Raw genomic sequence first — 14,656 nt, 5'->3', positions numbered from 1 at the left:
CCCAAGAAATAGTGGATGCATTAGTGATAATTTTTCAAAACTCGTTAGATTCTGGACTAGTTCCTGAGGATTGGAGGGTGGCTAATGTAACCCCACTTTTTAAAAAATGAGGGAGAGAGAAACCGGGGAATTATAGACCGGTTAGCCTAACGTCGGTGGTGTGGAAACTGCTGGAGTCAGTTATCAAGGATGTGATAACAGCACATTTGGAAAGCGGTGAAATGATCGGACAAAGTCAGCATGGATTTGTGAAAGGAAAATCATGTCTGACGAATCTCATAGAATTTTTTGAGGATGTAACTAGTAGAGTGGAAAGAGGAGAACCAGTGGATGTGGTATATTTGGATTTTCAAAAGGCTTTTGACAAGGTCCCACACAGGACATTAGTGTGCAAACTTAAAGCACACGGTATTGCGGGTAAGGTATTGGTGTGGGTGGAGAGTTGGTTAGCAGACAGGAAGCAAAGAGTGGGAATAAACGGGACCTTTTCAGAATGGCAGGCGGTGACTAGTGGGGTACCACAAGGCTCAGTGCTGGGACCTCAGTTGTTTACAATATATATTAATGACTTGGATGAGGGAATTAAATGCAGCATCTCCAAGTTTGCGGATGACACGAAGCTGGGTGGCAGTGTTAGCTGTGAGGAGGATGCTAAGAGGATGCAGGGTGACTTGGATAGGTTGGGTGAATGGGCAAATTCATGGCAGATGCAATTTAATGTGGATAAATGTGAAGTTATCCACTTTGGTGGCAAAAATAGGAAAACAGATTATTATCTGAATGGTGGCCGATTAGGAAAAGGGGAGGTGCAACGAGACCTGGGTGTCATTATACACCAGTCATTGAAAGTGGGCATGCAGGTACAGCAGGCGGTGAAAAAGGTGAATGGTATGCTGGCATTTATAGCGAGAGGATTCGAGTACAGGAGCAGGGAGGTACTACTGCAGTTGTACAAGGCCTTGGTGAGACCACACCTGGAGTATTGTGTGCAGTTTTGGTCCCCTAATCTGAGGAAAGACATCCTTGCCATAGAGGGAGTACAAAGAAGGTTCACCAGATTGATTCCTGGGATGGCAGGACTTTCATATGAAGAAAGACTGGATGAACTGGGCTTGTACTCGTTGGAATTTAGAAGATTGAGGGGGGATCTGATTGAAACGTATAAGATCCTAAAGGGATTGGACAGGCTAGATGCAGGAAGATTGTTCCCGATGTTGGGGAAGTCCAGAACGAGGGGCCACAGTTTGAGGATAGAGGGGAAGCCTTTTAGGACCGAGATTAGGAAAAACTTCTTCACACAGAGAGTGGTGAATCTGTGGAATTCTCTGCCACAGGAAACAGTTGAGGCCAGTTCATTGGCTATATTTAAGAGGGAGTTAGATATGGCCCTTGTGCCTACGGGGGTCAGGGGGTATTGAGGGAAGGCTGGGGCGGGGTTCTGAGTTGGATGATCAGCCATGATCATAATAAATGGCGGCGCAGGCTCGAAGGGCCGAATGGCCTACTCCTGCACCTATTTTCTATGTATGTTTCTAAAGGGATTGTGAGTCCTTGTGCAGGATTCTCTAAAGGTTAATTTGCAGGTTGAGTCTGTGGTGTGGAAAACAAATGCAATGTTGGCATTCATTTCAATAGACACACACAAAGTTCTGGAGGAACTCAGCAGGCCAGGCAGCATCTATGGAAAAAAGTACAGTTGACGTTTCAGGCTGAGACCCTTCCGCAGGAGTGGAGAGAAAAGCTGAGGAGGAGATTTAAAAGGTGAGAGGAGGGGAGAGAGAAACACAAGGTGATTGTCGAAATCTGAAGGTGGAGGGGTGTAGTAAAGAGCTGGGATTCTTCCAGCACTTGCAGATTTTCTCTTGTTTGTGATTCAGTTCAAGAGGGCTAGAATATAAAAGCAAAGGTGTAATGTTGAAACTTTATAAAGCACTGGTGAGGCATCACTTGGAGTATTGTGAGCAGTTTGGGCCCCTTATCATAGAAAGGGTGTGCTGAAACTGGAGAGGGTTCAAAGGAGGTTCATGAAAATGATTCCAGGTTTGAATGGCTTGTCATATGAAGAGCTTTTGATGGCTTTCCCTGTATTCACGAAAATTCAGAATGAGTGGTGACCTAATTGAAATCTATTAAATGGTGAAAGGCCTTGATAGAGTGGATATAGAGAGGATGCTTCCAAAGGTGGGAGAGTCTAACACCAGAGGACACAAAATAGAGGACCGTCCTTTTGGACGTAGATGAGGAGGAATTTCTTTAGCCTAAGAGTGGAAATCTGAAATGGAAATAGTTTTCTATCTATGGAATTCTCTGGCACAGCCAGCTGTGGAGGCCAAGTCCTTATGTATACATCAGGCAGAGTTTGTTAGACTCTTGATTGGTTGGGGCATGAAGGAATGAGGGGAGAAGGCAGAAAATTGGGGTTGAAAGTAAAATTGGATCAGCCATGATGAAATGGTGGAGCAGATGGGCCTAATTCTGCTCCTATATCTTATGGTCTTATATTGGAAGAAAAAGAATGGGCGAAATTGCAGCCTTTGGAATGCTCTGATATAATTAAGCTCCTCAAATTCTGTATTTAATGGTCCTCAGATTTTAATTGCTCCTCTTTCTGCAGCTGTGATTTCAGCTACTAAATTCTGGGTTAAAAACAGAGAATAATGGAAATAGCTCGCAGCATCTGCAGAGAGGGAAACTGTTTACACTCAGCTGTTCATTGGAACTGGCCATTGAATTTCAAGGAACTAAGTGTTACCCGGAATCCTTCCCTTAAATCACTTTACCTCCCTGTCTCTTCTTCTTCAGAGGATGTTCCTTAAAACCTGAATTTTTGATTAAACTTTTGGCCATCTGCCCCTCAGCTTCCATGTGGCTCAGTAAAAATTCTTCTGGGAAGTGTCATGAAACTAATGCAGTTTTGAACTGACTACATAAATACAAGTTATGGTTGTTGGCAAGGGAATTTTAAATTCAGCACTCAACACAAATCATTATAGAACATCAACCAAGAAACTGATAAATTCTATACTGGAACATTTTATATTAAAATTGTGCATAGCTGAGCATTTCTAGTGTCTTCTATTTCCATCTTAGATTTCCAGCATCTGCAGTTCGTTTGCTTTTAAATATATCTTTAAACTCTGCCACTAGAATGCTCTCAAATCTTTGACACCATAGCACCTGTCCAAGGCTTCTTAACTGTTTTTGAATGTTGCTGCCTTTCAGAGACATGCGACTGAGACAGAGACATGCGGAATTTGGCTTGCAATGAAATTCTCTAATTTGGCTAATGGACAAATTGGTGAATAGTCACATTAAACAATCAGTCAGAATAAACTTTTTTTCTGGCAATTCCAGTACGACTGAAGGTAAAGTTCAAAGTAAATTTATTATCAAAGTACATATATGTCACAACATACAACCCTGAGTTTCATTTTTCTTGTGGGCATACACAATAAATCTATAATAGAATAATAACCATAATAATATTAATGAAAGACCACACCAACTTGGGCATTGAACCAGTGTGCAAAAGACAACAAACTGTACAAATTCAAAAAGAAAGAAATAATAATAATAAATAAATAAGCAATAAGTATTGAGAACATGAGTTAAAGAGTCCTTGAAAGTGAGTCTATAGGATTTAATGATATGGTGTGAAGTTATCTCCTCTAGTTCAAGAGCCTGATGACTGAGAGATAATAATTGTTAACTGTTCCAAGGTATAAGTATCACCATATTATCAACAACTTGTCCTGGTCCAGCTATATAGATGCTATGGCCAGGAAAGCACCCTAGTACCTCTACATCCTCAGAAGGCTAAGGAAAATTTGCAGGTCCCTGACGACCTTCACCAATTTTAAGTGCCATTATCATACCAAGCTGTGCTCACCATAGAATGCACGCTTATTCAAAGCATCACAGCTTAATATGGCAATTGTGCTGCCCATGACTACAAGAAATCAGAGAGAGTTGTCTATCATGAAAACTGGTTTCCCCTCCATTAACTCTGTAGCCAGCACAATCACGGATCTCTCCCACCTGGTCATTCTCTCTTCTCCCCTCATCGACTGGGCAGAAGATACAAAAGTTTGAGAACATAGGCCAAAGGACAACTTCTGTTGCCCTGTTATATGTTGCCCTCTTGAAAGACGTGTTATGCAATAAAGATGAAATCTTGATCTCGCAGTTTATCCTGTCTAGACCCTTGTACCTTATTAGTTTACCTGCGCCTAATTTTCTCTGCAATTGCAAAGTTACATTCTGCATTCCATTTTGTTTTTCTTTTGTAACGGCTTTTTGGACTTAATGATCTGTCTGGATGGCATACATCGCTGTACATACGGCATTAAGTCATTTACTGATTACCAACTGGCTTATTTTACTGTCCATCAAGCCTGGTATCCACAATCCTTTAAGTGAGTGGGAATGATTTAATGCATTAAATCCATCTTAATCACTTAAAGGATTGTGATTTCTACAATTACTGCTCTGCATTTACTGTATTTTCCTGCAGAAATCAACCTTTCCCTTTTTATGGAAGAAGTAGCTGTAGGTTCTATTTCCTCTTTTCAATAGAGAGTTTCTTCTGCACAATTGACAACTGGCTCTGAGTCATACACTGTGATCCACATTCCGACTCTGGCTGACAGTACTGTCCATTAACATTCACTGTAATTTAATGTAGGTGGCATGAGGAGTGGGTCAGGATGGCAGAAAGCATGAGGTAATCAATGCTGTTTATTAACATTAGCAGAGCTGGAATGTGCAGGAGCATTTGAGAACACAAAGTCTGAGACTGTTCATTGACACACCTAGTTGCCTCCAGGATTTCACCAAGAGCCAGGCAGACACTGAATTTCCTTCTGATCAACGTTCTCCATCAATGCAAAACATGATGGTAAACACAAACACCAGTGCCCAAAAACAGAAAAGCCTACAAGGAGTAGTGTATACAGCACAGTCCACCATCGGAAAAGCCCTCTCCACTATTGAGCACATCCACAAGGTCACTGCCACAAGAAAGCAGCGTCCATCATCAAGGAATTCCACCATCCAGGCCATGCTCTCTTCTTGCTGCTGCCATTGGGAAGAAGTCACAGGAACCTTAGGTCCCACACCACCAGGTTCAGGGACAGTTATTATCCTTCAACTATCAGGCTCCCGAACCAATGTGGATGACTTCACTCACTCAACACTGAACTGATTTCAACCTATGGACTCACTTTTAAGGACTCTATAACTCGTGTTCTCAGTATTAAATTATTTATTGATTTATTTATTATTATTATTATTTATTTTTCTTTTGCATTTGCACAGTCTGTCTTCTTTTGCCCATTGTCTGTCTGTCAGTATTTGTTTGTGTGTAGTTTTTCACTGATTCTATTGTATTTCTTTGTTCTACTGTGAATGCCTGTAAGATAATGAATCTCAGGGTTGTACATGGTGACATACACGCATCCGGATAATAAATAGACTTTGAACTTTGAACTTATTTAGACTTCCAGTCAAACCAGCTTCAACAGCATGCAACCTACGCCCATTAGATTTCTGGAATGAGATAGAGAATGCTCGTAACAATAGCAGCATATTTTACCTAAAAATAAGAGGTGCCATGGAGTGATTCTGAGCAGCAATTGAAACTCTGCAATCAAGCAACTGCAGGAAACTATCTGAGCTTCCCTGTTGCAGTTCAATCAGCATTAGAAGGTCTTGTTGAGATCACTAACTTGCAATCATTTCTATTATTCTGTGCTTTCTCTTGAATTCATACCATTATACCCTTTTCAATGCTAGCTATAAATTATTCTGCATATAATTTCAGTCATTATTTTATTCCAGTTATTAATTAACTTCACTTCTATCATTTCAATAAAATAGAAAGAGTCTGCACAAAAAGTGAGTTACAGAGGGATCTCGTGTTGTTGAGGCCATATCTGGAATACTACACACAGTTTTGATCCCTTATCTAATAATTGAAGGGGAATTACGTGGTTAATCGCTGGGATAGGAGGTGGATCCCATCAAGAAAGGCACAGTAGGCCAGATGCTGGATTTATTAATCAAACCATTGAGCATAAAAGCAGGGAAGTGGTGCTGGACCTTTATAAAGCACAGGTCTGGTTTTAGCTAAAATATCGCACTAAATCCTGGTCACCCTGCTTTTGGAGGTATGTGGGGATATTGGACAGGTCAGAGAATCAAAGAGTCACAGCATGGAAAACAGGCCCTTTGGTCCTTCTCATCCGTGCTAACCAAGTTTCCCAACTGAGCATGCCTCATTTAAAAATGAAAGATTACAGAGATTAGCATTATTTGCCACAAGTCTACGAGTCTGTGGTGGCCAGTGCGATCATGTTTGCTGTTGTGTGCTGGGGCAGCAGGCTGAGGGTAGCAGATACCAACAGGATCAACAAACTCATCCGTAAGGCCAGTGATGTTGTGGGGATGGAACTGGACTATCTGACGGTGGTGTCTGAAAAGAGGATGCTGTCCAAGCTGCATGCCATCTTGGTCAATGTCTCCCATCCACTACATAATGTACTGGTTGGGCACAGGAGTACATTCAGTCAGAGACTCATTCCACCGAGATGCAACACAGAGCGTCATAGGAAGTCATTCCTGCCTGTGGCCATCAAACTTTACAACTCCTCCCTTGGAGGGTCAGACACCCTGAGCCAATAGGCTGGTCATGGACTTATTTCCCGGCATAATTTACATATTACTATTTAACTATTTATGGTTTTATTACTAATTAATTGTTTATGGTGCAACTGTAACGAAAACCAATTTCCCCCGGATCAATAAAGTATGACTATGACTATGACTATGACTATGACATGTGAAATCAGTCATTTACATCAACAACTGACACTGCCTGAAGATGTGCTGTGGGCTGCCCGCAAGTGTCACCATGCTTGTGGTCATAGAATGTCCACAACTTACTAACCCTAACCTATACATCTTTTTTGGAATGTGGGAGGAAACCATATGGTCACGGGGAGAATGTTCAGCCAGCATCAGTGGGAATTGAACCTGACGCTGTAAAGTGTAATGTTAACCATTCTGCCACCCGATTTCCCTCAACCTTTCCTATAAATGTATCTGTCCAAGTGCCTTTTGGTCGTGAGGAAATTCCTTTGGACGAAAGACTATTTCTTTGAATGAATATTGGACTGTTTAATTTAGTGAAGAAATTTGATTATAATGTTATTAACGTCACCTTTTCTGAAGTAAATTGTGATGAACTGTCACAGCAAACAGTGAAAGGCGAGTGAAGGTGAAGCGATCGAGGGATCAGCCATGCTGGTGTGTTGCAAAATCGAGGCAGATGGAGTTGGACTGAGCAGTTTGAAGAGGAGGAGATGAGGCAGAGGAGTTTCGATGCCTGTCCAACTAACTTGGGTGCGAGGTTGAATTGCTCTAAGTGTTGAGCTGATTTGGAGAGTTCAAGAATGGCTTTGGGCTGGGTGGTGAGATCTAGGCCCAGAGCAAACGGCTGGGGGTGGCGTGGTCTAGGCATGGAGCAATTCACTGTGGCGGGGCCCTGGTCCTAATGTGACGCTGTTTGGACAATTTAAGCGCTGGCCCGGATATACTGGAAAGGCAAAGTGTTGGAAGTGGAGGCGACGGTCGAGCTGATTTCACACTGAGGCTGTGAGACAACCCCAGCTGCTGTGCTTTGTGTCTGACAGCTTCGCGATGATTTGCCCCGGCAATATGATGAACTGAGACCAAGGCTTTGGGCCTACACTGGGCTGTTCTGGGGATTTGGATCTCGGGACTCAGTCTAGTTTGAAATGTAGTTGCTCGCTTCTATTGTTTGCCTGAGTTGTGCTTTTTCTCTTTCTCTGCACATTGGGTGTTGGTCTTTTTTAAAATTGGGTCATTTCAGGTTTTTTTTGCTCTGTGGCTGACTGTAAGCAGATGAATCTCAAGGTTGTACAATTTATATATTCTTTGATATTAAATATACTTTGAATCTTGAACCTTTGAAAAGGCTAAAGGAAAATCTGATAGAAGAATACAAAATTGTGGAGGAGCCAGACAAGAGTAATAGAGGGACGCTGCTCCATTTGATGGATCAGTTGAAGACGTGAGGTCACAGGTACAGAATAAAAGTGAAGAAGATTAGCAGTGACATGAGGAACAACCTTTTTACTCAGCGTGTGTTTGGAATCTGGAACATGCTGCCTGCAGTTGTGGTGGGGCAGGTTCCATCGCATCCATTAAAAGGAAATTAGATACAAAACATGGTGAGGAAAATTTGTAAAATTGCAGGGATTCCAGTGGGAGGTGATAGGCAGGTAAGGAGAAGAGGTAAGAGGCTAAAGTGAGGATTAGAAGAAGAGGGGAGGGGAGGGAAAAAATTACCAGAAGGAGAAGTCAATATTCTCAGGTTGGAGGATGCCTAGATGGAATAGGAGGTGTTGCTTCTCCAACCTGGGAGTGGCTTCACTGTGGCAGAAGAGGAGAGCTTGGACTGACTTGACAGAATAGGACTGGGGATAGGAATTAAAATGGCTGGCCTATGGAAAATCATTGGCAGCTTGATGGGTACAGCCTGGATTAGTCCTTCTTTCTGAACCTCACCACCTGGAACTGTGAAAGTGATCTAAACAGAAATGTTGTCAAATATTGTAATGGCAACAAAACATAGAGAAGTCCTGACTAGCTTACTCAATGTCCTGTTGGAGTGTGGATTTCTCCTACCTGGCCAAGCATTATCAGGCATCTTGATTAGTCATGGTGTCAAAGGTTATGGGGAGAGACACGAGAATGGCACAGAGAGGGATAATATTTCAGGCATGATAGAATGACAGAACAGACTCGATGGGTGGAGTGGCCTAATGCTGCTCCTATGTCTTATGCTCTTATAGCACATACACAGAGTCCATCCCACATCTCGTGGTAGATAATAAATGTTTTCATGGTAAAATAGTTTATGCCGAGGACAATGGTTCAATCTTGACAATGCAAGCACAATTAACAGCTTATTGATAACGGTGAGAAAATCAGCGTCGTCGAATACGAGAGGCAAACACAACGGCATCTAAGCATATCAATGCTCGGAAGTAACAGACAAGCTCACTATTCTGAACCAAAAAGTTGTCTAGATAAAGCAAACTGATTCAACATCTTCTGAAATAAGGCAGCAATGCTGCCATTGTCTGCATTAAGCAGGTTGGAACAGTGTCATCTAAGAAAACCAGTGTTGGCTGTGTAAGGCAGATAAGGTCACTGTTGTTGGTTGGAACAGCTAAGTTTATTGTCATCTGGGAACAATAGCCCAAAGAGCTTTTCAGTGAAGTTCCACCTGCTATTTAGCATGATATCTGTGTCTTGTCTTATTAACCGCTTCTCTAAGCAAGTTTAGGGCAATTGAATCAAGATGAAACGAGGAGCATATTAATAAACAGCATCATTTACAGTTGGTATAAATTGCAGTCAAACATACACTTCAGGTGGGTCTGTTTTTGTCAGAGTTTGCAGGGCAAGGCACAGAGGTGTGACAATCTGCAGGTTTGATTCACATATTTTCTGGTGTTAATTACTGAAGCCGCATGCCAGGCAACCACGTTATCCAAAAAAATAGTAGGATTCCTAATCAAATAAGAACATTCAAATATCACAGGTACAGTAATATTTACTCTCTTCAGATTTTTAAAACTGAGGTACTTTGAAAATGCTACCTGTGTATTTACTAGACAGATCATAGTGTTAATCTGGGTACAATGTAAATTGACACACAGATGCCTTGTTGGATCTCACTGCCACTGTGCTTCTCATAAGAAGGAACCTCTTACTCCCATCCTACTTCTATTGTATGGGTGCTTGAGCCACATCAAAGTTCAAAGAACAAAGTACATTTATTATCAAAGTATGTGTAGGATATACAAACTTCAGATTTGTCTCCTTACGGACAGCCATAAAACAAAGAAACCCAATAAGACCATAAGACTTAGGAGCAGAATTAGGCCATTTGGCCTATAGAGTCTGCTCCACCATTCCATCATGGCTGATCCTCTTTTTCCCTCCTCCTCGACCCCATTTCCCGGTCTTCTCCCTGTAACCTTTGATGCGATGTCCAATCAAGAACCTATCAATCCCGAGATTGATCAACCTATCAATAGAACCCATTAAAAAAAAGACTGTCAAACACCCAATGTGCAGAAAAAAATCAAATCATGCAAACAATAAAAGGAAGCAAAATAACATTCCAAGCTGAAGTTCACAGAAGTGAGAACACAGCCACAAAGCCAACATTGCTGCAGCTGACCAAGGCGCCTGTTAGTTGGAGGCCACAGCCTTATTCCTGAACAGAGATGAGTAAACTTCACGAAGCAGTGAACTGAACACTGGCCCTGTCCCTTGCCACCCTGACCTTTTTAATCTGGCCTGGTGCTTAAATTGGCAAACCTTGGATTGAACCTCACTCTTGGGCCTGGGCATTGGGCCTGCTGCCTCAGCTCTGCCGCATCGAATCGCCTCCAACCCTGCCTTGCCTCCGCTTGCCTTGCCTTGGTTCTGCCCCGACACCCTGACCTTTTTAATCTGGCCTGGCACTGAAAGGCCAAACAATGGCTCATTCCCAGCTCTCGGGCCTGGGCATGAAAATGATTCCTTTGCCATCATCTCCAAAATGCATTTCATTTTCTTGGTTTGGCATTTTGGAGAGTTCCTTCCAATTCCTTGACCTCTATCAAAAGGAAAGGTGAGAGTTTCAGGCACAAACAAAAGCTAAATTGCATATTGGACTTCCATCTCCTATCCCCTAATGGGATCCCCGGCTTCTTCCTCCTGTAGTCAATAATCAGTTCTTTGGTTTTGCTGACATTGAGTGGGAGGTTGTTGTGGCACCATTCAACCAGATTTTCAATTTTCCTCCTGTATGCCATGTCATCACCATCTTTGATTCAACCAAAAACAACAATGGCATCAGCAAACCTAAAAATGGCATTGGAACTGTACTTAACCTCACGGTCATAAATGTAAAGCCAGTCAAACAATTGGCTAAGGCCAGTGGTATTACACCTGTTATAGAGTTATTGTGGTGTAAGCAAATCGCAACCGGTTCTTGCTCAGGCTGGGGTTAATTCTGGACATGACCAACCTCTCAAAGCATTTCATCATAAGGAGTGAGTGCTGAATTGAAGGCTCAGCCAGCTCCATCACAGCACAAGCCTCCCCACTATTGAGGGCATCTTCAATAGGCAGTGCCTCCAGAAAGAAGACCCTTACCATCCAGCATATGTCCTCTTCTCATTACTACCATCAGGGTGGAGAGACAGGAGCCTGAAGACCCACATTCAACGCTTTAGCCACAGCTTCTTCGCCCGTGCCATCAGATTTCTGAATGGTCCATAATCCCATGAACACTACCTCACTATTCCTCTTTTGCACTATTTATCTACTTGTTTGAACTTGGAGTAATTTATTATGCCTGCACTGGAGTGCCGTCATAAAGCAACAAATTTCATGACCTATTTTAGTGATAATAAACGTGATTCTGGCAACCCACCTGCTCACCACCATCAAGCGCAGCTTTAACCAATATTTACGGAATGTTTCAAAAATCCTGCCTTTCAAGCCCTCAATTATTTCTGTATTATTTTTTATAATGATTATTTATCATTTCAACCATGTTGCAGTTTTTCTGTAGCTTATAAACTACCGCTCATGTGCTTTTCCCCCTTGTTGATCAATATTTCTATTTATGCGTACGGTTTTCGGAGACAAAATAATACTCCTCTGTTGTCGTTATGTCCTCGTTAATTATTGGGGTAGCCCACCAACTCTTTTGCTTTATCTTTCCTTTCCATGCATTAAATACTCAAGAAGATGTACTTCACAACCTTGGTAACCACGCAACCATTTCTATCTAATGTTTATTTAATCAAATCCATTTATCTCAATTTATGCCTAAATTTGGCAATATTATTGTGAATGCCTTATGTATTCAGATACAGTGCCTTTAATTTTATTTCTTCACCATGGGTTCCTTGTCTGACCTTGTTCATTGATGCAATTTGATATTAAACTTCCTTCCTGTTCATTTAGCTTCCCGGCACTACAATGTTACTTTGCACCATGGCCTTGACATTCTGCTGAGATTTATCACATTTCCCTCAAGAAAGTTTTACTCTTGTTATACTTTGATTATATGTGATCATTAACAGACAGGGCATAGAACAGTACAACACAGGAACAGGCCTTATGGCCCACAATATTGTGCTGAACAAATAAAATGAGAAATTCAATGCCTAATTAAACTAACGCCTTTTGTCGACACAAAGTCCATATCCCTCCTTTCTTTGCACATCCATCTGCTTTAAGTGTCCTTATCGTACTTGTCCCCACCACTACCCCTGGCAAAGCATTTCAGGCATACACCCTGAAGCCTCCATCGGTTAGGGCTGACATTGGATGATGCATTCTAGATACGCAAGTCAGGGCAGTACAATATGGCAAGCAAGCTGTTGCCCATGTAGCAAGCTCCCTCTCTGTGTGCACCTGATGAACCCAAAGGAGTGGCAGAGACCGATACAATTTGGCACTAGCAGTGTCGCAGGAGTTGCCAATCAGCATTGAACTCAACATTAATATTCAAGCTCTTGATTTTTCCCTTGGGGTTTACTCACAGAACCTTCCCCATGAGAGGGTATAGCCACAAGGCAGCGGAGGTCTGAGATCAGAGCTTTCCTTCTCCAAGGTGAGCTGGCAACCACGGCTGATGAGCACAATCTGCCTGAAGTGACTGGTTTTAAGGTGCCAGTAACCCATCTTTGCCTGTTCTTCTGTCAGCAGAAACGGTTCCGCCGGGCTTAGTAGCCAAGCCACACGTGAAGGCCAAGAGCTGGACTTGGTTGTCAGAGGCTACTTGAGGTGCACACCACTGGGAGCATTTCATAGATAGTAGTATCTTGTCCCCATCACCACCCTGGCTATAACAATCTTAAGGGACCAGGCATGCACCTCTCCATGTGTAAAATATTTGCCCTGTATCCTCTTTTCAACTTACCCCTTCTCACCTTGAAGTAAGTTAAGAAGTCTGAGCACAGGTAACAGTTGCATCCTCACAAGTTCATTGTATACATATGTAAGGGGGTTTTGTCTTTTATGTTACTGCATAGGCTAATTAAAATGGCTTCTTTGTTATGTTAAACACTGAGAAAGTTCTTGCGCTAGCAGCTTGTTTTGGGTTAGACTGTGATAAGAAGATGTTACGAACAAATTGCGATAGTTATTATGCTTATGGTGTATCTGCAAGATATTGTATGGGTGGGGTTTGGGGGCAGAAAGCGGGAGAGAGAGAGACAGAGGATGGACCAGGTGCTGTGAGTCCGCTAACGGGGTCGGACCCCGAGCGGGGCGTTCGGCGAGGAGAGGAGACAGAGACAGACTTGTGGAGCATCTGGTCGACCACCGTTGTTGGTCCCAGGTGGCCAGTTGAGGTGGTCCGAGGGGTCACAGGGTGAAAAAGAAGGGTCCTGAGCTCCAACTGTTTGCGCACGAAGAGATTGAACTTTGATAAGTTTGGAGCCTTTTATTTTCCTTTTATATTTTATTCTCTATTAATTATATAGATCCAGTAATATCTATAAACTGTAAATCATTTAATCGTATCTGGTGTATTGTCTGTTATTTGGGCGGGGTGGGGTACATCACACAGCATCCACACAAACTAATTACCCAGTTTGGCGGGGCCGAGGGCTGTTTCCCTAGATGACAGTGAGCCGAGCAACCCTGAGGCTAGCCAGGGGGGCTACACATATGAATGGGGAAGACCATTCAGCCCATCTCAATCCAGACCCTCTTATGGTTGTCTCCCCCAAAGAAATCCAGCTATTTACAGCATAGAACAGTACAACACAGGAACAAGCTCTTCGACCGACAATGCCTGCATTGAACCTGATGCCAAATTAAACTAAATCTCTTTTGCCTGTACATGATTCATAGAACTTAGAACAGAGTAGCACTGGACAGGACACTCGGCTCATGATGTTGTGACAACCTTGATGCCAATTTATACTAACTATCCTCCTCCTGTGTATCACCCATATCCCTCCATTCCCTTCATCTTCATGTGTCTATCTAAAAGCCTCGTAATCTCCACCAAACTGCCCACTTCCACTGCCCCAATAACCTTCTCCAAGAACTTACAACTCTCTGCATAAAACACTTGCCTTTAATGCTCCCCCTCCCCAACTTTAAAAGCATGCCACAGGTGTTTTACATTTACACCCTGGAGAAAAGAATCAGACTGTACTCTGTCTATCACTGTTGTGCAAACTTCTATCAGGTCAACTTCCTCAGCCTCTGATACTCCATGGAAAACAACCCAAGTTTGCCTGACCTCTCTTGATAGCTTGTATCCTCTAATCCAGGCATCTTGGTAAACCTCTCTGCACCCTTTCCAAAGTCCCTATATCCTTCCTATAATAGGGTGACTTAACTAATATTTACAGAATGTTTCAAAACTTCTGCCTTAACTACTCTGGAGGGAATACTGTATTTAAGTGAGAGAAAATGAAAAGTGGCCCAAGGTTTGGATGATTTAAGTGCTGGACCAGATGGAAATGGTCAGCGTTTCGGGGTTGGAGGTGAGGGACGGTCCGATTCAGCTTGCTGCTCTGTGGGGTTTGCTCGCCTCTGTGCT

The 14,656-nt window shown here is 42.6% G+C and overlaps 1 protein-coding gene across 1 annotated transcript in view; it reads right to left on the bottom strand.

The window, feature by feature from the left end:
- The window catches only part of adarb2 (adenosine deaminase RNA specific B2 (inactive)), an 819,996-nt gene that overhangs the window by 84,777 nt on the left and 720,563 nt on the right, over positions 1-14,656 (bottom strand). The window lies entirely within an intron of this gene.

Source organism: Mobula birostris, chromosome 3 (assembly GCF_030028105.1).
Source record: "Mobula birostris isolate sMobBir1 chromosome 3, sMobBir1.hap1, whole genome shotgun sequence".
Classification (NCBI taxonomy): Eukaryota; Metazoa; Chordata; class Chondrichthyes; order Myliobatiformes; family Myliobatidae; genus Mobula; species Mobula birostris.
Note: the sequence above shows the minus strand (reverse complement) of the source record. Positions and strands in the feature narration are given on the sequence as shown.